Below are 22,531 nucleotides of genomic sequence, written 5' to 3' on the forward strand. Positions count from 1 at the left end.
AATGTCTTCTGCCTGCTCATGCAGGAAAGAAACCAGCAACCATTATAGTTGGACACCTTTCACCAAATCTCATCTACCAGATAATTCTTTTCTCTTTGATGTTTTCGGCGTTTTTTCTCCTCTGCATTTGATTTTTTCTCTCCTGCTGTTCATAATCAATTTTCCTTCTCCGTAGGTCTTTTCTTACGATCCGTCCTCGTTGTCTCACACTCTTTTGTCTGACGTTACCCTGTTTTAACCCTGTATGCCCCCCATCTGCTCCCCTCCGGCCAGCACTTGAATACATGCGGTGGGTGTAGTGTGTAATAGGATGGCACAGTAGGTAAGATTAAATTAGGCCTGTGTATGGGGATTACAACCCACTCAAAACCTGATCCTTTCCCACTCTCTGTAATCCAACCCTAATGAATATATCATGCCTGACACAGCAGATAAAACGCCTCCAAGAAAGTAGAGTCACAACATCACTGAGACATGAAGAGAAGACAGATTGTTGGGAGCAATTTTATCAAACATTTAAGCGATGACCACAGAGTCACAGAATCGCATTTTCAACAAGTTTTACTTGAAGCGAGGAGTGGGAGTCGCATCCTGAGTTACACAGTGTTTACGAGTACTTCAATGTGCAGACGTGCCAGAACTGTATGATCGTATCCTTATTACTTCTTATCTCATCTCAACCTTTCCCACCACTGCATCATGTTTTCAGTTAGTGTCACTGTTGGTTTCTTTTTCAACCACACTTTTCCTGTCTCACATGTTATTTTTGCAAGTACATCATGATTAACTGCTCTCGTGCAGACATAAGCAATGGTTTTTACCAACATTTTCCATCACAGATACAGACAGTCTGATACTTGCATCGCCGGAAGTACTTGAAGATGCCGTTTCAGTGCAAGTTTGTCCTCATGCTTGCGCTTCATGCCCCATCTATTTCAGTTATGGCTCATTCAAATGAGGTGTAGGAGTACCGCGAGAATGAGGCAAGTGAAAGCAAATCAATACACTTAAATGTCAACACTCCAAATAAATAAGCCTTCAGAGGGATTCAAAACACTCAAAGCACTCTGTATTTCAAATGTGAGAAAATGGAGAGTGCGACTCCGTCACTGGACGGCATCCAGCACACTTACCTTAATGTCTGAAGAAAAGCGGATTGTCTGTGCTCCAGATTATGCATGTCGTGTGGCAAACGGGCTCCCCATCATTTCAAACATTCAGCCACGTCTATGAAATACTAACTGTGCAAAAGATACATTTGTACAAGTAAAATGTTGCCTGTCTGTCTAAACTGTTTAAAAGTGTATCCAGTTATGATGGGAAACAAATGAGCTGGCATGAAAGTTATGCCAAGGACACTGAGAAGAACGGTCCGAAGGGAAAACAAGAAGAGAGGTGAAGAATAAATTCTAGAAGCATTGAGAAACCCTCTCAAAATCTCAGAGGAGCTGCATGATGTAACTTAAAGCAACAGTGCAGATGTAGCCTACAGTTCTGAGATATATCACAAACCCAAATTTCATTAAAAATGCAGCCAGCTTCTTAGCAACAAATCAATAAATTAGTAAACCAACGAGGCCGTGTCTTCTTAATAAACAGCCAGTGTAATGAAAGCCACAATGGGGCGATGATATGTGAAGTCCCCAAAGTATCATAATGTGGTCGGAGATGTTGTCAGTATCGTCACACGAATGTGTTAGCTTTTATTAACACAACCGTGAGACGGATGAGAGCTCAATTTGGTAGCGTGGAGCCAGCAAAAAAGGAAAAACCAGGAAAATCAGAAAAATCAGTCAGGAAAAATCAAATTCAGTGCTTTCAAAAAAAAGACAATGCTTTCCTCCAGAGGACGTACATTTTATAAATGCATTTTTAAAGACAACTCACTCTACAAATGCATTTTTCAGAAGGTATGTTAGTCCAGAGCTACATGCTGATGCTACACGCTGAGATACCTCCCCGCCTACAAAACTTCTTTATGAAATGCAAATGAAGGGTGTTTGTGAGATGCTATAACACTCGGCCACTTCCACTACTGTGACTACAAAACCCAGAGATGGCAAAAGTACAGACATTATGTACTTAAGCAGAAGTACAGATACTAGTGTTAAAAAATACTGCAGTAAAAGTTGAGGTGCTGATTCAACTTTACTCAAGTAAAAAGTAAAAAAGTACAGGCTCTGAAATATACTCAAAGTAAGAAATCAAAAATTAGAAGATGTTTCTACCAGCTATTCATGCGCTACCTGAGCCTTGTGCTACATTAATGTCATAATAACATAATATTAGAAGATGCCTAATTTTTAATTATAATTGTATTCAGCTTGAATCAGAAGGAAAATAAGAAAATATCTCTATTTTTTGTTTAGAAAATATCTCTATTTTCTATTTTTTCTCTATTTTAAACTATATGAAAATCACTGATGTTGTTTTATATATACACACATATATATGTATATATATGTGTGTATATATAAAACAACATCAGTGATTTTCATATAGTTTAATGTAGCGTAATTTCGCAGCTATCTAGAAGCTATAGCACATAAATTTTAATGTGAATAATGAATAATCCATCAAAAGATACTTTACATTGTCTTTAACAAATTAAAAAATAATATTCCAACACTGGTATTTGATGAATAATTAATTCCTTCATCTGGTCACTGTGAATTGTGACTGATGCACACAATTAGGCAGAGGAGCATCTTCGACATTAAACAGAAGACTTCATAGAGACAGATACATGCAGTGGGGAAATACACTGGACAGAGGGTCAATTTAGTCTAATTATAGCTACTGAGGTGGACAATAAAGCCTCTTTCATAGAGCTGACTGTGGTCCACAAGGAGTGACACTGAGGGGAATTCTCTATGTTGCTGAGACAAAGAGATAATTTTGCAAGAGACAGAAAAAGGATGAGGAGAGCATCCGGGAGGACAGACAGAGTTTCATATCTCCCCTAATTCATATTCAGTGTGCAGCTTTATTGCTTTGCAGCTTTTCAGTATGATTCTGTGTGATTTACATCTTTTCATTTCAAGACACATCGAGTAAAAAATTTAAGTCACAGGATTAGAACGATTTGCAACGTAATGATAGAGTGATAACGATTTTTTTTATTTTTAATTATCTTATTTAAAGAGTTTCTTTCCACAATATCTTGGGCCTCCAGCTGGGTTTTTGGTTTGTCAGTAATTAATTTCTCTCCTGGGTTTCAGTTTTGCAATTTTAACTGCCAATATCATATTTGTTACCCAGGGGAATACTGCCATTTCTCCTCGCCCATACCATCACTTCTAAAGCTATATTAAAGTGATAAAGTAATTCACTCTGCCAAATTAAATTTGTTTCCATACATGACGCCTCTATTTGGGCCTTGGTCTCCGTCACAGGTTCAATTGTATAATAGGGGTGGATTTATGAGTCTTTGTCTGAGTCTTTTTCTGGGAAGGCTAATCGGAGCCTCAGCCATTACTTTGATTAAGATCCTGATGCGGTTTTGTCTGATCATTGTATGAATACTGATACGACATGAAAGACTGGAGGAAGGAGAAAAAACAAGACATTCAAAGGCAGCAACATGAAGTGGGGGCTTTTTTCCACAGGGGAGGAATTTATTCTGGGGTTGTTTCTTTTTTTACAATTATATATTACATATCATAATAGTTTATAATTAATATTTGTGATGCACAATTTAGACTATTTGACTTGACAGGCTAAAATGAATTAGGCTAGCTACCATCATGCTGATATATTCAGTCTTGATAGGATATAGAGTCTATCTCGTCTATTCTCCGCGTGTTATATTTTACACTAGACATGAATAACTTAATTTAAATGACTTAACTCTGTTAAGACTATTCTCTACCTGTCCCCTCTGTCCAAGCTTATCAGGTTCAACAGTGTCTGATGGGCTTATCTGCTGCTCTGATGCTACAAAAACATTAAATTAAAAGCAGTAATTCAATGTTACACAGATCATCCTGGAACCATTTATGTTCTTCTTATAACGGTAGGACATCTGTGATTCATCGTGTACCTATTGGGCTCTACGAAATAAACTAGGCTAGTCACCTCTATTATATGAATTGGTTTTATATCAATTGTGCTAGCCTTATAGTCTATGCAGGCTGTCTGCTTACAGGCTGCATCTGGGATCTATCCTGTGGTAAACAGGTTAACTCAGCACATTTGACAGCTTCCTCCAACTCCCTTCTTTTTTTGAGCCTAGCCTTTTCAGCTCCTCTCGGCCTCTTCCTGTTCTCCATAATCACCAACGGACTTGAATATTTGGGAGGGGGTAACTCCTTCAGATGGTAAATCCCATCTGATCTACTGCGATGGTAGATGGTAGAATGGGCATTGTGAAGAAAATGTAATTTTCTCTTGAAAAAGTCATTTTTCCCCACCCAGGCGGCCCAAAGGAGAGGTGAATGGGAGCCGTCCCATTGGGAATTCCCCCGACTCTACAGACGGTCACGCCGTCCGAGGGATTAGCCATGTTTAAAGGTTTGAAGAGCGGGAACTGTGATTTTAGATCACAACGCCTCTTCTCTACTTTCCAGTACAACTTTCATATTTATCCCATCTCCTCCCATCCTCCTGCCTTTTAAATCAGTCCTTCACATCTTTATGGTTTCGCCCCCCCTCTGCCTCACCTTACCTTTGCAAAATTCCCTCTCCCCTTTGCTCGCTTCATTTCCTCCTCCTCACTTTTCCATAATAATTTACCCCTGCTGGCCTGTCAATCTATCTGACCCTTGGCTCCCTAAATCACCACAATATATTCCCCACCAAACCCTGACAGCATGTCGACACGATCCTCTACTTGACACCCAGTGGGTCGACTCCCATCTGCACAGTCTAAATCAAACAGCCTCCGAGCTGCAGCTGGTGGAAGGGGAAGGGGGGGCTCACTCTCCATCTTGACAGCATCCTGAAGGAACAGGATCCTGATGCTGAACAGTGCACGCGCACACACACACAGCATCGAAAAGACACACACACACACACACACACACACTAGAAGATAACTCAAGGGAGCCTTTCACCACAAGCCTTTGAATCTGCAGTTGTGAGTTTGTAACTTTACAACCGCTATTCTCAAAAGAGGATAAAAAGAAACTCAGACTTGAAAGTGTTATTGTTGACACTTCAGTCTAGGAGCGAGCGTTTCCTCATAACCCTTATTTTACCCCGTTGCTGCTTTAATGGCTGAAGTGATGAGTGTGGTCTTTGATCAGTCGCAGACGCTTAAGTAATCAGACTGTGTAGGCAACATTAGAGAATCTTTAATTTGGCGCACTGCAACAGGACCTCTGCAGCGTGTATTTGCAGAGTGTTTGTTTGGGTTGCTGAGGATGTGCCTTACAGATGTGTTTCTGCTTGTGTGTGTTCGTATATCTGCGTTTGGTGAGCGGGATGACTGACAAATGTGCCCCAAGGCAATAACAGGTGGCTGAAGGGCCAGAGCTGTGCTGCTCTACTCTGGAGTTGCTCCTAGCTGGCATATTGAGAGCAAATCACTCCTCTCCTCCTACACAACACAGCTCCCGACTTCCACTGCTGGACTAAAGGCATTTGGAAATGGGCCAGTCCCTGACATTAAAAACCGTATACAGCAAAAGCATGAATATGTCACAAAGCACTGCAGGGCTCTACTTATAACCTTCTTCAATAATATTTAGAGCATTTATGTTTAAATAAACAAGTCTTCCTTTTGGTGTCTTCTCTTATGGCATTGCTTTTTTTGTTCGTCCTAGCTGGTGCTCTTCTCTCCGCTCCCTGAAAGGAGTGACCATGCTTTAAATGACGCAAAGTGATTTGCCTTTCAAAAGGACGTTCCTCCTCTTCCCCTTCAGCTTTTTTTTTTTTTAATGTTGCTTACACCATCCTACTTTGCTTATTTTTATTGCACATCCCCATTCGTCCGTCCTTCTCTCCGCACATAAATCCCTGTTTCCATCCATCTCTTTGATGAAACAGCTCAATTAACCAGCCAGCGTCAGAGGGGAGATTACATTCTGCACCATGCTGTAGCAAGGGTAATGACGGAGTCCAAGTCTGGCTACTCTGACAACAATATCACTGCTACACAAGCAGCTCCCAGCGCAGTCTAGAGATTTGCTGCCACACAAAATCCGCTGCATTTAATAGTATGATAATATGACCAGCAGTGGGTCTCTGGAGCATCGCTGCCACAGTGAGGATCCACACACACACACACACTCTCATTCAGTCCAACGTGCCCCTTCAGCAGCAGCTGTATCGTGATCTATTGTGTGGATGTGTGCAGTGCAGTGCGTTTATGGATGTTGTACAGATGGTTACAGTCATTGTGAGACAGAGCGCCTTCCTTCCCCTCCAGTCCCTCGACTGGGTTCATCTGGGACAAGCTCCAGGCTACTGAGGCATCGAGGAAGGGGGAGCGTGTCGGTTCACGGCAGTACTAGCGCACAAACACTTGTGATACCCGCAGATTTTTAATCACTGCTTTATTAAAAATCCAGTCACATCTCTGTGCATGATATGCATGCGTTACTTACAAAACATGAGACAGGCAGTGAAGAACCGTCAAGTGGGGAAAATCTCACGACCATCAGCAGCTGTCTCTGGCAAATCCATTTAATACATATTGATATACTGTATATGATCTGTAGCATTAACACAACTGGTGCAACCATCTGTTTTCATTGGGCTCAGAAACTATTGGTTCACAGGTCGCAGAGGCTGACAGCAGGCATCTGTATGGCATACAGCCAGGTGAGCGCCTCCATCCGTCGGCACACCTCCACTGTCTGCTGCGTGCGCTGCCCCACCCTTATTTTCACTCTGATGTCTCCTTCAGTCTAAATATCTCTCTCTCAGTCTGTCTCCTGTTGATTTCTGAATTTCTTTGCTTTTCTTTCACCACCCCACTTCCTTTTCCTTTTCTTCTCTTATTTCAGCAGGTTTAAATTACCCAGCCTGACACCAACCTGCCACAACACACTCACTGCAGGTGTGTAGGAAATAAGACTGGTGAACTAGAAAAACTGCTGGGGTCTGCTCCGCTTTGTCGTTTTCCATACACCCGAGTGAAAATCTGATGAGGACATGGCAATCATAGACTGTACTTAACATTAAGCCACCCAGATATCAGCTGGGGGAGGGGAATGCATGAAGGAGATGAATATTCATATTAAATTAAAAAGGCAGAAAGAGAAGCAAAGCGAAGAATTTTACAAATGTGATGCAGTAGACAGTTGCAGCAGAGGGCAGCTTTATTTTGCACTTGACAGAGTATTATAAATGTAAAACATGGTTCAGTGCACTTAAAAATATCCATTAATCAATATTTCATAGTTTTTATTTAAGACAAACGCCAGCTTTAAGGAACATTAGCTAAAAAGGTAAAGGAAATGTAACGCCGACCAGTAAAGGTTCAATGGCAATCGGCACTGTTCTGTGTTCAATATAATGAGAGGAGAGCCTGTTGCATGCAGCGTTCTTGCTCTTCAGTCAGCAAGCGATAAATCCAGCCACAAAAGAGAAGAGATTTCCTCTAAAAGTATTCCACACCAACAGGTTACTCCTGGCACCTGACTTTCCTTTAACAATTAAAAGTGATTCAGTGTTACAGTATATTTCCCCCAAAACACTGCAATACACACGTCTGGTGAAATTTTTTACATTTGTCTAATTCTTTCAGTTAAATGTGTTTAAAAAATGTAATTTGATTTTTTCCCCCAAACATCAACAAGTCTGGTGGAAATACGATGTCCTCCCAATGTGAAGACATTTAAATAAGAAAGGTAAGAATAAAGTGATTTACACGAACCAGACGGTCGTCTTTTCACCGCCAGCATGAGACGAGCCAAAGGTGCGATTCTGAAACAAGCCACCTCCACCTAGCAGCCTAATTAATCCACTCACCAGCACACTCCTGCTCTCTCTCCATGTGATGACAAACTGCCCACCTCGTCACAAAAAGATGCTCTTACCTGCAGAGTGATGCTCCTTGGCTCTGTCGGCCCGTCCTTTTCGCCCTCTTTTCCTGATCTACTTGTGTCTTTTCTTTCTCTTCTCTATGAAAATGATCGTGCCCCTTTCCTCTGCTGATGCTGCAGTGATAGAAAAACACACCCTCCTTCGGCCTCTCTCTCTCTCACTCTCCCTCCCTGACTCTCATTGGCTGCCTGTTAGAGGTGACATCACCCTTCCTTTTCTGCCTGCCTCCCTCCCTCCTCCTCCTCTGTTCCCTCCCATCACTCTCCTCACCTCACTCCTTGTGGATTCAGGCCATTCCTTTATTGTACCCCTCTGTCCTCCCCTTTCTCCTTCCACACGGTCAGGATTAAAGGGTCCAGCAGCTCTTTTTACTGTTCTTGTATTCACCTGGGCAGTGCCAGGCATAATAATAATAGAGGAAATAGCCTATGGCTCTCCAGCACTTGTTCTCCCTGCACCGTTTCAGAGGCTAATAGACTACAGGGTGAAATAACGTCCATATGAGGTTTTGTGTTTGTAATCTCTACGCTCCACTGAGCTCAACTTTCATAAGCTCTTTTAATTCATTGCACTATTAAGAATTTCACTGGACTTCAGTTCATTATAGAGTAATCGCAGGCACAGCTGAGATGAATGTTACATAACGCCGGTGAATAAAAATGTGTCAGGAATATCTGCCATTTCTTATTTGAGTTTGGGGGAAGAGGTCCTGATTCGAGGCTTCATTGTTGGGTAATTCAGGGGCTGTGTGGATGTGCTTGTTGTCGGGGCCAAGATAACTTGGTGATGATAGTTGATGATCATCTGCCGCACGTGATAAAGCAGGTCTTTTATTTTACGTCCTTTTATCTGCTGCATCCTGCTAGCATGAATCTGTGTTTCAGTCTTCTCTGTTCCCCCTCCAGCTCATCCAAAAATCAAGGAATGTCGAACTGAATGTTCTTTTATTTGCTTTTAAAGCACTGAATAAAGTGGCACTATTTTAAAACCTCCTCCATCCCCATTCATTCTCTAAAACCCTTTAGGGCTGCAAGGCGTTCAAAAGGAGGATCCAAAATGCAAACACAGAGGAGTCAGGTTAAACAAACAAAAACGTGTATTAATCCTGCAAAAGAACACAGGATTATGGGACAAAGGGGTAGGCTGGGGTTGGCACTGAAAAAAGAAAGAATTATCTTTCCATGGAAAGATAATTCTTTCCCACCCAGCTCACATTTAAAAACTCACATTTATGCTATAATCCATATAAATGAAATTATTCTATAGAAGTGCCATGGTTGATCGTGCAGGACTCCTGCTTGACTCCGTGTAAAGCAGACAGAACATTACAACATTTCTAACATTTCTTTATCTCGAGGACCCTCTAATACAAAGTACAACCACAAGTCAACAAGCTCGTTATAAAAAGGTGACACCTAACGTTTCAATCCTTTAAGCAGCTGTCCCTCTTAATTTCACACAGTTTCACAACCCTAGCTGAACTCAAACATGTGTTGCCTTCAGGCTGCCTAAATGTTTTCCCTCATGCTGTTTTAAGATTATCATTACTACTTCTACTACTACATACTTATTTTGTAATTCTCTTACATGTGTTTTTGAAGTAGCAGTCCCAGAGAAACTAATGCTGCAGTGCATCTCGCCCTTTGTGAATCAAAGAGAGAGACAGAGAGATGGGCAAAGTGGGATATGTGAGGTTGACGCTAGACAAAGAGAGAAGGCTGGAAAGGATGTGCAACAGGTGAGAGTGATTAAAGGCAGAGACCGAAATGTTCTAAAGAGTGAAGAGAGTGTGTATAGAAGATAGAAGGAGTACTCTGACAAGCTGATGAATAAAGAAAATGAGGATGAGAGGACGAGGAGGAGGGATGGAGGACAGTGAGTGAGTCAAGAAGCACAGAGGATTAGTAAGGAGGAAGTGAGGGCAGCTATATAGAAGATGAAGACTGGAAAATGGTCGGTCCAGATGACATACCCAGTTTTGTTTGATGTTCACATTTTCCAATCAAAATGCTAAAATTCATTGGTAATGACCTGGATGGACGGGATTAGAAATGAGACGGGACAGCTCAGGCTGAGTGTTTTTTGAGACAACGTCATAGAGGCTGAGATGGTTTGGACATGTGCAGAGGAGGGATACTGGATATACTGGACAAAGTATGGTGAATATGGAGCTGCCAGGCAGTGGGGAAAGAGGAAGACCTAAGGTACACTAATGACACAAGACCTGGACTGAAAATCAGCAGGAACACATATTATGGAGTTGTTAATCCAAAATATGAGAGTTTTGGTTCAATTTGTTATAAAAAGCTATAACAGTGAGTGTCTAACGCCAACTGTAAAACATGGTGGAAGCTCTGTCTTGGTTTGGAGCTGCATGTCTCATGTTTGTGCACCAGTGTCATCAGCAAGAGTTCTCACTGGCAACAGCTTCATTTTTCAGCTGATCCCAAACACACTGCCAGTGCAGATACATGCACAGTAAAGCACACAATGGATCACTGTCAGTCATGGATTGATCTCCCCAGGGCCCAGACCTCAACGTCATCGAAGCTGTTTGGGATCGTCCTGACAGACAACGGAACAAAGAAGAGCTTTGAATGTCCTTCAAGAAGCCCGGAGAACTGAAATCCCTTTAAATAATTATGAGAAAGTTTTGCTAACAGAATTCACGCTGTGTTGGAGGATCAAGTGGTCACACCAAGTATTAATTTTCAAGCTCATTAGAATTGTACAAATTCTGTTTTTGCCTCATATACTGTATTTACATGTACATTTGCATGTTTCAATAAAATTGCTGCACGTATTTCCCATTTTCCTCGCAAAATTTAAAGAAATGAGGGGCAGCTCAAGACTTTTTCACAGTACTCTACATTTGGCAGAATCACTGACCCTTCCAGAAACATTGATGTAGCCAGTGTTGGTCAAGTTACTTGAAAAAAGTAATCAGTAACTAATTACTGATTACTTCCCCAAAAAAGTAATCCTGTTACTTTACTGATTACTTATTTTCAAAAGTAATTAATTACTTAGTTACTTAGTTACTTTTTAAAAACCCAATTTACAACCTGAAGAGGTGATAAAGCGATAGATCTTTCAGCCCAATTCTACTTTTTCTGCATAATCCATCATACAAAATGTAATCAAATGGAAAAGTGTCTTTTTTTAACTTGTTTTATTAGTTTCAATCTTTTAACTTTATGCATCAAGCAAAAATGTAATTATATGCAACATTCTCTGACTGGAAGAAATTAGTTTAACATTTAAACCTATTTTCTGCACATTCCAGCACATGAAATAAAATATTTTTGTGTGTTTACACTCACTCTTTCAAATAGATGCAAGTAAAACACAGCAGAAAATAAATAAAGTCAAAGACTCAGCGGTCCTGTTGCTCTATTTTCACCTGTAAAGCAGGAGTGGGGGTAGGCGTATGGCGTTATTTTTGTGCCACTATTCTGAGCGCACGTAAAAAAGGTTTGCAGGTGCAAGTGTTGCATTTTGAGGAGAAATTTATTTTGAGCGAAGAAAAGCTGAATTTGAGTGAACAAAATTCATTGCTGCATGCAAAAAATGTATATCCGTGTTTGCTATTATCCATATACACACGCACAATAGCAGCCCCTCTCGCTCAGTTTTTGTATTTGCGCTCGCAATGTGTCGCTCACGCTCTCAACATTTCTGCCCGTGCACGCTCAACTCTTTCTGTACACCGTTATATTTGTGCCACAAAACCAGCCAATCACAGACTTGGATGCAAAAAAATCTGATTGGCTGTTTTTGTCTCCAATCAGCTCGAAAGGACGAAATGCAATATCCCAGAATCCATTTCGTCCAAAGCTCAAACGAGGCAGTGGCGGAGGAACACAGAGTGGCGGAGTTTGAAATATTACTCTTTCTGGGACACAAAATAAACTTTTAAGATATTTTCATGTTAGAATGTAGCTGTGTGAACTTCAAATATCTGCTCGATTTATCAAGACATCACATATTTGCATAAGTGCTCCAACGTTTTCGGAGATGCCTGTTACCCACCAGCTGACCGGGTGGGAACTCGGGTTAAACATAATATATAAGGCTGAACTGACAAAAAAATCACCGACTACACCACCAGGTATTATTGGAAAAACCATAAAGCCTTTGAACGAAAACAAACGCTGTTGTGACAGTGATGTACACTGTTTTGTTGGTATATATGTATGATTTGTATCACCTTCATGTTTCCAGCTTTACAGCTGTGGCTCCAGCAAACATCAGCTGATACTAGAAATTAATTTTAAATAAATTCTAACAACAGCTGATCAATTTTGAACGTGCTGCTGTTGTTGTTTAGCGCAACATCCGCTGGTTTCCTGTTTCTGGCGCAAAGTGGGAGATAAACAAACAAGAGAGACGATCAGCTGATCATTGATCAGTTTCATGATTGAAGTAGCAACAGGAGAGGGAGGGAGAATGAGGAGAGAAGAGGCAGCTAAGACACAGAATAACTCCAGCTTTGTGTCTTTTTTATTCTCGCTGAAGTCTTTTCCCCTCAATACGGATGTATTGTAATTGGTCCAGCCCAGAGTTGATTATTACCAGCTGGCTAATCCACCACCTTTCATTGTTTATACCATTACAAAAACAAACAAACTAACATAAAAATGAAAAATCACCATTGGCCCACCGGGCAAATGCCGGGTAAATGCCCAATGGCCAGTCCAGGTATTCGGTCAGCTGGTGGGTAACAGGCATCTCCAAAAACGTTAGAGCACTTATGCAAATATGTGATGTCTTGATAAATCGAGCAGATATTAGAAGTTTACACAGCACCATTCTCGCATGAAAATATCTTAAAAGTTTATTTTGTGACCCACAAAGAGTAATATTTCAAACTCTGCCACTCTGTGTTCCTCCGCCACTGCCTCGTTTGAGTTTTGGACGAAATGGATTCTGGGATATTGCATTTCGTCATTTCGAGCTGGTTGGAGACGAAAACAGCCAATCAGATTTTTTTTGCATCCAAGTCTGTGATTGGCTGGTTTTGTGGCACAAATATAACGGTGTACAGAACGAGTTGAGCGTGCACGGGCTGAAATGTTGAGAGCGCGAGCGACACATTGCGAGCGAGCGCAAGTGCAAAAACTGAGCGAGAGGGGCTGCTATTGTGTGTGTGGATAATAGCAAACACTGAAATACATTTTTTGCACGCAGCAATGAATTTTGTTCACTCAAATTCAGCTTTTCTTCGCTCAAAATAAATTTCTCCTCAAAATGCAACACTTGCACCTGCAAATTTTTTTTACGTGCGCTCAGAATAGTGGCACAAAAATAACGCCATATAGGCGGAGGTTTACCCTGGTGCAGGTGTGCCACGGTCAGTTGAAGAATCCGCGACTTTCTCTGTGAGTTTCCCATTACGTCGTTGCGCACTCGGTGCTTGTTTAGAGGTTTTTTCGCTGTAAAAAGAAGTTTTCTTCCCACGCACAACGGACACTAATGTTTTTGTCACTTTTTATGGAATCAAACTCAAAGTAAGGTCAGTACTTCCACGCTTTAAACGCTGCACGCTCATACTCTCTCCCACAATCGATATCCGGTTGTTCAGTGATGACGCGACGAATCCTACTTCCGGGTCTAAAGTAGTCTGCGTTTAATATGGCTTTTGTGTTGTTAACATGTTTAATGTTTTGTATTTTCTTCTATTTGATCTCAAAAAGCTCCTAAAACAGTCAGTGATCCCTGTTGACCTCCCTCGGCTTTTATTACCGCTAATCATTTATTTAAGCTCAGTTTTTAAAACCCTAGGATGTAACTACAGCCCAGCCCATGCAGCAGTATATGAATAACTAACCTCGTATTGTGGATGGATTATCTCAGTTGTTCTCCTGGCTGAAGTTTGGTCCTTTTACAGCATCCTGCCATGCGATTACATTTGTTTCTGACCACCGAGAACACTCACGTTAACTTTTATCAGTGGAAAAAAGGTTAGCTTGTTTATATTATGCTAACATAGCTGTGTCGCTAGCGGTCACGTAGCACATCATTATATACCAGCTAGCCCAACTTCAGTAACCCTACAAACGTCACTGCTGTTTAGTTTTCTGTCTTCATTTATGCTGGAAGTGATAGCAGAGCTGCACGTTTTAATTTGTTTCCAAAACCCCGCAGTCAGGACATGCTATATTGTATTTAGATAGAAGCTAGCGAGCTAACTCCCTGCTAACTTCTAACTCCGTTAAATGTCATAAATTCGGTTTTCATGGATGCCTGGATGTTAAACTCAATTGTTACACCTGGTAGAGCAGAACGCTGATCATTTTATTAAAGATGAAAGACTTTAGACAGTTTTTCAACTCTCAGTAATGCCATAGTGATCGTTTGATATATGGACCTGCAGCGGAGTTTAGACCCAGACACGGCTAGTGACGTCAGACTGAACAACCGGATTGGATCCATTGTTGATCTGCACACAGCTGTTGTCACGAACCTCGCACTCGCTTACGTCACTGTCATGAGACATTCTCGCAAAAAATCACGGTTTTAGTAACGCAGTAACGCAGCGTTCCTACGGGAAAGTAACGTAATCTAATTACCGTTTTTGCAATAGTAATCCCTTACTTTACTCGTTACTTGAAAAAAAGTAATCAGATTACAGTAACGCATTACTTGTAACTCGTTACTGCCCATCTCTGGATGTAGCTGAGTAGTTTCTGAGCTGCTGTAGTTTCTCTTTGTGCTCCTCATCAACATGAGGGTGCCAGCGTGCCCATCTGCCGCTGGTGTGCGAGGATCTGCCAAGCATTCAGACAAAAGCCGCTACAGCAGCAGACAGGATGGGAATAATGATTGATGATGCTAGTTAGGTGAAAACCCCAGCCATTATTCCCAGGAGAGGCTGGATGGCTGAAGAAAGGCTGCAAGGTCAAAGTGAAATCTGGGCTTGGTTGGATGCCAGGAGTGGAGACTAAAACTGGGTTACAGGCTGAACAAGAACATGGAGCAGAGATGACGGTGCTACCTTAGAAAATCTGGGTTTGGTAACATTTTTTTAAACAGATGTTGAAAAGCGGTGAATAAAACTCTTAGGCCAATAAGCCAAAATGCAACAACTTTACAAGAAGCCCAAAAGCTGGATCATAATTATTCTTCTCTTTATAGTTCATTAGTGATTTTTAGTCCACAGCTAAATTCCAGTGCAGTAATATTCCAGAGGCAGTTGCAAGTGGAGGATGTTGGAAAATTTGCAGCTTGTATGAAGTTGCACTCAAGTAAATCAATAGGGATGATGTCTCTGCTCCCTCTTTCTGATCGTTTCACTTCCCTAAAAGCAGTTTCATGTTAAAGAGACTCGAGCAAACGGAAGAAATAAAATAAAAATCACCTCCACGACCTTTGCAGTATAAACATATCTGTGAGGAGACTTTTATTCTCAGCTGTCACTTCTTCATACCCGCTGGCTGGGCCTTCACTCAAACCCATTCATCTGTGAGAGACTTCCCACTTGCCCTTGCAAAAGCTCTCTGCTCATTTTCCTTCCTCCCGACTTGACTGTAAGTGAGTCAGCTAGCAGACTGGCGGGAGAGATGGAATGATATATGAGGAGGAGGATGGGAGAGAGAGGGAGAAGGAAAGGTTATGAATGAACAAGTTAAATCCTGGAGTTGCAGGAAAAACAGACGCAGTCAGCAAAAGACAGAGAAGGGTGAGGGAGCGGGGAAGGTGGGGCAATTTCATCAGCTTAAAAAGAAGCGAGCAGACAGGGGCAGTACAGCAAAGGGCTGCAATGTGGGTGTGGAGTTTCAGCAAGGGAGAGAGAGAAAAGAGGTACTGAGATGGAGGAGGGAACAAGAGATTAAGGGAGGAAAAGGAGAATAGTGTGTCACCAAGGATGGCGTGGTGGAAAAATAAATACAGATAGTCCTCAAAAAAGCTACAAACACTGTAAAGTGTTTCCTGGTTGGCTCGAAAAGCAAAAAAAGCTTTAAAAAAAACATTTTTCTTCATGGTTAAATTAGGATAGAGTTAAAAAGAGTGAGACACATATCAATTATACGAGAAACAGATGGTTCTATATATAATAATAACTATATAAGATAATAATTAAAGGTTTAATCCTAAATGTGCCCTGACAAAAGCATCTTTCCTTTTCCTACAGGAAAAGGAAATCTTTTAAAAAAAACTTTATTATTTGCACGTGTTTAATTGATCTTCCCACTGTGTCATGTTAAAACATCTTCTGTAAAATGAGCCCAAATGTCATGCGAAAAGCATTGAATCCCTCGTCTATCACAGCAAGCTGCCTGAAGACAGTTTGACACATTAGCAGCATTGAAGGCAGTCTTGTTGTTTCTAGATCTTGTGTCTTTCTTTGCGTTGTAGTTTTAGCTTTCATACAGTTGTGCTCAGAACTTTCCAGTCATCGTGGGTATGAACGTCATGGTAATTTTCTTTGAACCTTTTTTTTTTCAGCGTGTAATGATTGTACAGCAAACATCTTTAAGGACTTTAAAACACAAGAATTGGAAATTTTGGGGGGATTTTCTGAACTACACAAAACTTTATGTATACACATCAAATCTTTTAAAAAGTGGTGCTGATGGTTCTTCAAACTCAGTGAAGATCTAAGAAGAACTTCTTTAGATTTACAAAAGTTGGGAAGGCCTGTGTGGAGTCATTTCCAAAGAAGCAGATTCCAAGATCATCGGTTCAAACAATTGTACCTACATACGAGTTATTCTGATGTGTCAGCCCTTTGCCGAGGCCTAGAAGAAAACCCAAACTGTTAGCTTGAGACTGAAGGAGATGGGTTAAGATTTTTAAGACAACCCTGCAACCAACCAAAGCTCAGGTTCACCGTGAAGTGAAAACTGGAGCACCAGTGTCACTGTCCTCAGAGAATAGAAGAAGCTCCTTCTCCACAGTCGACACCTTTAAACTCGACTGAAGTTTGTAGCTGCCCAAGTGAACAGAAGCATTTCACCTTCTTTATCAGAAGACAAAAAAAGCCAGGAAATTGAAATAAACTCTACCTAGAAGAGTGTTCAAATATCCAGTGAGAATTATGCCAGAAGCTTGTCGATGGGGATCAAAAGCATCTGATCGAGGTGCTAAAGCATGTTTAAACAAACATTACCATGACATTCACACCCATGATGAGTGGATACATACTTCTGACTACAACTGTATGTGTATGCAGCGATTAGTTATCACTGTCAGTGGGTTTTAGAGGTGTTTCTGAGCCCAGGCACTAATCTTTACACTGCAACTCTATTTTCTAGTTAAATATGGTGAGATTTGAAGGTCTAAAGATCACAGCCATTGAAAATTGGGGTTTCAGCCTTGTCCCTCGCGCACAGAGATATTTCTGTATCCTCTGAACATTTTAATTGTAATCTGTATGTAAGATGATGAAATAAGTTTATTTTATGTTGAAAAAGGTTTTTAAATTCTTGAACTATTGCCCCTAGTTCTTCACTGACTGATGAACCCTTCACTATCTTTAGCTCTGACAGACTCCTAAAAACTTATTTTGTTCGTTAACGTCTTTCCAGACCTTTATTAACCTTCCCCCAGCTTTTTCAACTAATGTTGCTACTGTTAAATCCAACATATTTAAATATATATGTAAATATATATACAGTCACATGAAAAATCTTTTGGGTATAATTAAAAATCATCTTGCTCTCACCAGGTTCTACACGAACAACACGTGACATATTGCATTTTGTTAGTACGGTAGCAGTGCAGCCCATGAGTCAATGCCTCTCGGAACAATGCAGTTTCTTTGTAAGTTTATTAGTTTCTTCAATTTTATTTATATAGCGCCAAATCACAACAAAAGTCGCCTCAAGGCGCTTCTACGGCTCTCTTAAGGATTTACAAGGTTGAGGTCTGAACTATGACTGGGCCATTGCAACACTTGTTTTCTTGCTGTTTTGCTGGGATCATTGTCCAGTGGCATGACCCAGTTAGGGCCAGGATGTAGCTGTCAGACAGATGGCCTCAAATCTGACTCTAGAGTACAGAGGAGTTCATGGTTGACAGGAAGTTAAATCAAGTAGAAAATATTGAGGAAATTCATGGAAAAGCCGCAGAGAGTGACAGAAAAATGTTTTAAACACATTGACACGCAAAGGAAAATAGCAGTGAGTCAACAGTACTGCCAGCGCTGGGAAAAAGAAAGAGACGGGGGGGGGGGGCAATGTGACAATTTTATAAAGGAGGAAAAAATGGAGAAAGGTGACAGGTAACAAAAGTTATAAAAAAAAAGACAAACCAAGAGTGAGAAGTGAGCAGTCAGAGCAGGTTTCACCAACTCTCATTCCCTGAGATTTTGACTACACAGTTCTTGGGTTGCTGGTGTGTCTGGTTTTTGGAGATCCATTGATCCATGTAAAGTCATTATGTGGCCAGAAGGTCAGCTGGTCGTCTCTGACCTGGCGTTAATCATTCAGTAATTGAGGGGAAATGACTGATTTAGTTTCCGCCCATGCTTGCAGTGGTATGGCTGCTAGATATGACCGGCGCTCCACTCATCAGAATCCATCTCATTATGCATGTTAACTAAATGTAAATAGCTTCAGACAAACCAGATGTGGTACACCAAAGGTTAGACCACCACTACAGATACAGATAAGACATTGGTACCAGAAATCGAGGCCAGGCAGTCAGATCAGAAATGGTCAATTGCAGCTTATGTATACTCAAATTCATGTCATTGATATTCAAATTGAGGCGTTTGCATAGAACTTGTTGCTGCGTGCTGTGTTGTTAAAGCAAAGGAATCACTGTGATGTTTGTTTACAGTCATTCACTTCAAAGGCTTCCCTCCCAAACCTCAAAAATAGAAACGACCCTTTACCATCTTGATCTTGTATTACTACTGACCATGTGGGAGTTGCATCATCTAATCATTTGCATTTTTAAGTCTAATGTAATATAGTAGAGATGGAAAAAAGTCCCACAAAGACATGGAGCTTATTCACTGATAAGGTTTCTGTGCCTTATTTGAAGATAAATACGCAGGTTTTATGTGGTGCCGTTAAATCGTCCCGCAGTCTTTGCCTTCTGCGTGGCACATGTCTCTCTGTGGCTCAGTAAAATTACTTCACTACGTGATCAGTAATGTAGCAGGGCTGAATTTCACACGGTGGCTTGGCTTCTCTAAAATGCCACAAGGTGCCTACTGCTGTGCCCCTGAGGGGAGGTGAGGGAGAAGCTTGAAGGGGAGGTGGTCGCAGATGTGCGTAGAGCGATAGCGACCACAGAGGTAATAAAGACTATGACCTTTACAGTAGACAGACTGTCACTTCTGGTTTGGGTCTGGACTGTGCAGTCACTGCGCTGTGCTCATTTCTGTGACCCAAAGCCAGCCTATGTACGCCCACCTGAGCCCAACGTTTTTGTTTTTTTAATTCCTCCTCTTCCTCGTCTCCAGTCTCCCTCTGCTTCACAAACAGAAGCACAAAGATTTGTCACTACATGGAGTTCAGCTCATCTGCCTGAAATACACACTCACTTTTTGCAGCTCTCTGCAGACGTTGTCCTCAGAGGCAGAGCAGAGATAGCAGCCTAATCAGGAGGTGATGACAATGCCGACACATTCAACAACAGCACATAACAGCCTCCCCAACCCGCTGCACTGCTGTCAAAACTGAGGACTGCTCCTGTCCTCCTTGATATGTCAAGCTTCTCCTTCATCCGCACATTTGGTACACAGTGTTCCCATCACCAGCTGGAAGAAGTTCAGAACGTAGAGATAAACATGACAAAAAAGAAAGTAATTTTTCTCAATTTAAAACTTTCTATTGGAATACTTTGCAATTGGAACACCTACCCAGTGATTAATGCACAACTTAATGGTGAGCTGTTAGCACAGTGTTCACACTGCAAACAAAGCCAGAGTTTATTGATTATGAATATTCAAGCCTCGCTTTTCCTTGTGGCACCTCAGAGTATCATCAAACCCTTGATTTGGAAATAAATGGCTGATTAATTCTGCAAAGAAAGGGTTATGCACCGTCTTGAGTTTTCTTTAGTATAAATATCTCTAGGTAATTAGAAACGTTAAACCAATTACTCTAATGAACTGATTTTGTCCCGCTGCCCGTTTGGGCTCAGTACTGAAAGAAAACCTTTTATCTGTGAGAGCAGAAATATTGTGATTTATTCCACAGCAGTAAAATGAATTAGGCTGAGAGCTTTCTGGCTCATACACAGACATCGTTAATGAACTCCATTGGCATTCATTTCCTCCTCAGCTCCACTATCACTGATGAGGAGGGAGCACTTTTTCTTTTGACGTGCTTTAACTTAAAGTTTATTTTCTTAAAACAGTCGACACATGATGTAGTTTGTTGGGGTCTTTTGCTGTCTTTTTAAACAATCACAGGGTATTTTGTTTCTCAAAGTGCAACATAGAACTGTGAAATTTGAATTTGCCATACTGCAGACTGGCAGCACCAGATGCTCCCCCCCCACACACACACCACACACACACACTTTAAACTCTCACAACAGTCACCCCTAAATCACTTCCAGAGCATGAAATGGAAATAAAACAAAATGCACCGACATGGAGAACAGGCAACGCCTTGTTCAGTCTTGCACAGTCTAATCATCCCCACCCAGTGGAGGTGCCGGCGCAATGCATTGCAACAGCTCATTTGGCAGCACTGCTGACATCTTCATCCCTAATATACGCTTACGGGAAACATATTGAGCCAGAGGTGCAACATCTTTTCTTCAAGAAAAATCAAATATCCCCCCGGTTAGCAGAGAAGTTAGCCCACTGAAATCTTCTGCCAGGCAAATTCCCTGAAAGCATTAATTAGTTTCCCACCATTTAATTGGAAACCAAAGCCTTAACAAAGCAACAGATGCTTACAGAATGTGAATCAAGTGTGGCAAATGGAAAATGGCATCTGTGTTTCATACATGCAGGAGATGTGGCCGGCCATTGTACTGTAAAACCAGGTCTTACTGCGGGGCTCTGAAATCCCTGCATGACAGCACTGTAATTTCATTTATCACGCCTCAGCACGCACCAAATCAGACATGGACGCTTACGATTCTACCACTCGTGTGCAGGTTTGTGGCGGGAGCTGAGGTGGGGGGAGGGTCAAAGAAACATTGGTGGGTGGGTTCAATTCGATTTCTGGTGTTGTAGGAGTCCTGAAGTGGAACAAATTTGGCGTGTGAGAGCAGTGAAAAGAAGGTGGATACACAGGGGATTACTGAGAGAAATGGAGGGAACGACAGGTGCAGACATGCGAGGGGTTTAGAGGAGCAGCAGGGAACCCCAAGGAAGCAGAACAAGATACTGTGGTGTGAAAAAGTGTTGCCCCCTTCCTGATTTCCTATTTTTGGTATGTTTGTGTTAAGCTGGTAAATGTTTCAGATCAAAGAAATTTAAATATTAGACAAAAATGACACAATTAAACACAAAATGCAGTTTCTGAATTAAGGTTTTTATTATTAAGGGGGAAAAACTGGCTGGGCCATGCTTAGCAGCAACAACTGTAATCAAGTGTTTGGGACATCTGGCAATGAGTCTTTTGCTTTGCTGTGGATGAATTTTGGCTCATCTCTGCAGAATTGTTGAAATTCAGCCACATTGGGGGGGGACACTTTTATAATATTCTTAAACACGCTGGTACTGTGACTAAAAAGTTTTCTGAAAGTAAATGGTGATATTAGATTATTTCTCTTTTGAATTAATAACAGGGTGTTACAAGGAATATTTAACCACATATTTTTAAGCCTAAAATGTGGATGTGACAAAAACTGTGGAGAAGAAGGGAACTTGGGGATGTTAAGATGTTATTCTTAAGAGTTAAGAATGAAAAGTCCGTGAGTTCAAAGGTCTTGAATAAGTGTGTGGTTCAAGGCATGAATTATCCTAGAAAAGCAGAAGATAATGGGAATGACAGGAAATTACAAGCACTAGAACATATTTAGAAAAAACAGACTGACCAGATGCTGCTCTGTTCCAGCGACTGAGTATTTGGCACGATGTCCTCGTAAACACGAAATGAGACATCCGATTTTGTTCTTCTTGTTCAGCATTGTGAAAAAAATAGACTTTAAGAAAAACCCAAACAAAAGTAAAAAAACAAAGCACCAGAGCAAATATCACAAGTTTAAACTTTGGTAATTCAGAGTGATGTGCGGCTGTTAAAACAAAAAGGGACAGTCAAGTGAAAAAAGTATTCACAGGACTCTGTGCATCCTTACTGCTGCCATAGGATTTAAGAGGCTAAACAGTAGCCAGATGTTGCACTAGAATAAGTGATCGTGAGCATCTCTAAAAGACATGTTTGCAGTTTGCTATTCGTGAGCTTTCAGTTGGGTGTTGAAACAATGCCCCAATCTTTTTATCTCCCAGCCCAAGAGCTTCACCTCAGATTCCACAGGCCTCAGTGAGTGTGTTAAATATTAAAAGCTTATGACAGTACAATTACGAAAAGACTGAAGGGCTGCTAAGAGAAAGTTGTCACCGGACGGTTTAGGTTTGCAAAGTTGCATCTAAAGAAACCCCAAAACCTCTGAAATGCACAGA

General features: G+C 41.2%; 1 protein-coding gene across 3 annotated transcripts in view; it reads right to left on the reverse strand.

Moving 5' to 3' along the window:
* Positions 1-8,118, reverse strand: part of l1cama (L1 cell adhesion molecule, paralog a) — a 43,074-nt gene extending 34,956 nt beyond the window's left edge. The window contains exon 1 of one of the 3 annotated variants that reach the window (XM_082517853.1): positions 7,986-8,118. The gene's annotated coding sequence lies outside the window, so the exon portion shown is untranslated. Of the gene's footprint in view, positions 1-1,133; positions 1,278-7,985 lie in introns of those variants that run through there. The other 2 variants (XM_082517852.1, XM_082517854.1) reach the window with 2 other exon arrangements.
* Positions 8,119-22,531: the final 14,413 nt, after the last annotated feature.

This window comes from Aulonocara stuartgranti (assembly GCF_965226115.1).
Source record: "Aulonocara stuartgranti genome assembly, chromosome: 20".
NCBI classification, from domain to species: Eukaryota; Metazoa; Chordata; class Actinopteri; order Cichliformes; family Cichlidae; genus Aulonocara; species Aulonocara stuartgranti.